A 2552-nucleotide genomic window follows, 5' to 3' on the forward strand; every position below is an offset into this window, starting at 1 on the left:
AAGACATAGTCAACTATAGCAGCTTAGACTTGCAAAAATCACATTATTGAGAATTAGATTGAGTAAAGGAAGGTTATACTTGACTATATGTCACAGCCTAATTTTTAGGCCATGATCGTTGCAAGGGCCCAATGGGCTCAACCCACTAAGCCCAAGCAAGCCTACTTAATTGATCTTATACATTAGTCCCTATTCCTTTAGAATCCAAAGCTCGAAATGTTCAAATACCGTTTCTTTGAAAATGATTCATAAAACCCAATCACACATTCATAATGGCATCATCCACCAATATATTCATTAATATATTAACAATGATTCTTAATGTTCACATTAAATATTCACATACACATAATTAGACCTTGACCGTCAGTGGAGTGACTCTGGGCACGATTGATAACACTTAGTGTCACATTAAACCTACCTAGCAATGTACAAGGAGGAGCACCTCGTCCTAGGATCCAATCACGTTTAACTCAGGAAACCTAAAACATGAATTTTAAAAACATGAGTATAAACTCAGTGAGTGAACATAAGAAGGGAACAAGCATCAATACGGGAGGTTTTAGAAATCATGATGCATTTATGTTGAAGACAACGATTCGTATTTTTCATAGAGAAATCTCTGATCAACGATAGAACAAGATCCATTTTGCATCATATATAAGGATTTAACTCAATTTCTTGTCACAACGAAAATTTGTCTTTGCTGCGGTGAAAATCAAGTGGAAACCGTTTCTCAAGTTTTAACATTCAATAATCAATGCAACCAAAATATAATTTCCAAAACTTCTATATATATATATATATCATATATAAACAAATATATAACCACCGGCATCGCCCCCAACTTTGTCTCAGCTTATGTGCACTACCACACCGCACATAATCGGGTCAGCACAGCTCATGTGCACTCCTACACCGCACATGGCTGGGTCATAATTATCACACAAAAATATCATTTAATGTATAATATACATATCAACATAATGTAGAAACTCATGAATTCATCATGTTCATATCTCATAATATCAAAACATTTTATCAAGGGCTTGTTCCCATGCAACTTTTAAAGAAAAACTAACAAAATATTTCAAGTGGCTTAATCAAGCATAAAATCATTTATTCCAAAACATTTTAATGCAAGTTCACTCACCTGGCAACAACGAGATATTAAGTTGCTATTTGTTTGGAGGTGTCTCTAACTATTTTCATTGGCCGGTCGCTCGTTATTTGCTTCGGCACGTCCCCACAATACTCTAACTTTATCTTTGCACTTCCTAGCAATAATACGAACTCAATATATTTAATTAAATATGTATACAAACAACACTTCAATCAATTAATCCTTACTCAAATTTATATTTTTCCTCTTATCATGAAACCATCTTCAATTAACTCACATCTTAATACATTTTTACTAAAATTACTTATATCCATTGCTTACGTAATTCCTTAAATTATATCACCGGTAACTTAATTATGATGTCACGTGTCTACTTCAGCCTTTCTAAATAATTTTCACCCAAATCCATCTTATATTTCCACATATAATCCACATATATGGCAGCAACAATCATTCTCACTTTCACTCGATTATTTCCTAGTTTACACGCATCATTATCTATCTAACTTTCAATACTTTGTTTCTCAATCCTCCATTCACAATATTCCTTTTTCATTTCTTTCAAATGACATGCCATGCAATCTTAACAATTTTCAACTAGCTTATGCAAGTAGATACTTTCAACAACCATAATTTTCCACAATATTCAACTAACCGTAGGCTTTAAAACATAGTGTTAAGCTTACCGTTTTTCTTTTCCACTTTGAGTCCTTCATGTACCCATGGGTTTATTGGCTTACATGTTATCAATTTTTCTCCAATCAAGCCAATCTTTGCTGCCACAAGAGATTTCTCTAAGTCACTAACTCATTTTCAAAGACTACTTAAGCCAAAAACAAGAATTCTTACCGTTCGTTGCTTGAATCGCCAAAACCAAGCTTTTTCTTCCTTTCTCTCTTTTTCTTTCTTCTTCTCCTAGAGTTTAAATGTGCTGGAAATTGGGGTTAGAAGTTGTAACTTTGGTGCACAAGAAGTTGGGAGAAGAATGAAGCAAGAAGAGAAAAGAAATGAAAAGAAAACAAGGAAAGAATATGAAAGAAAATTAGTTTTCCATGGGAGAATGAGAGAACGGTGTTGGAAGCTTCAAGAATGAAGAAGAAAATATCTTGTTGGGAGGATAAGGACTGTTTTGGGCTGATAAGGATGAGAGTCAAAGCTTCCTTTAGAAGCTTTGACCAAACTTTATGCAAAATTACCATTTTGCCCTTTATGTTTCTTTCCATTTTAATTCAGTCCTTCCAACACTCATTTAACTCCAATTTCCTTTTATCATCTTCTTCTACATATGTACAAACAAAGTATGAAGTTGGTAGTCCAACACAGTGTCCCCATAATATTTAAAATATTTATTTACTTGCGCTATCTTTACTTAATAAAGACACGGGGTCCCGTTAATGTCATTTTTCTCCGAAATTTTTTTCATTCTTCT

General features: G+C 33.7%; 1 long non-coding RNA gene across 1 annotated transcript; it reads right to left on the reverse strand.

The window, feature by feature from the left end:
- Nucleotides 1-266: 266 nt before the first annotated feature.
- Nucleotides 267-2170, reverse strand: LOC148760945 (uncharacterized). The gene is made up of 4 exons (XR_016028641.1): nt 1973-2170; nt 1810-1894; nt 1154-1277; nt 267-482 (listed from the first exon to the last, which is right to left on the reverse strand). It is a non-coding gene; the product is annotated as an uncharacterized LOC148760945 (long non-coding RNA).
- Nucleotides 2171-2552: the final 382 nt, after the last annotated feature.

Source organism: Theobroma cacao, chromosome 9 (genome assembly GCF_053813885.1).
Source record: "Theobroma cacao isolate CCN51 chromosome 9, ASM5381388v1, whole genome shotgun sequence".
Taxonomy (NCBI): domain Eukaryota; kingdom Viridiplantae; phylum Streptophyta; class Magnoliopsida; order Malvales; family Malvaceae; genus Theobroma; species Theobroma cacao.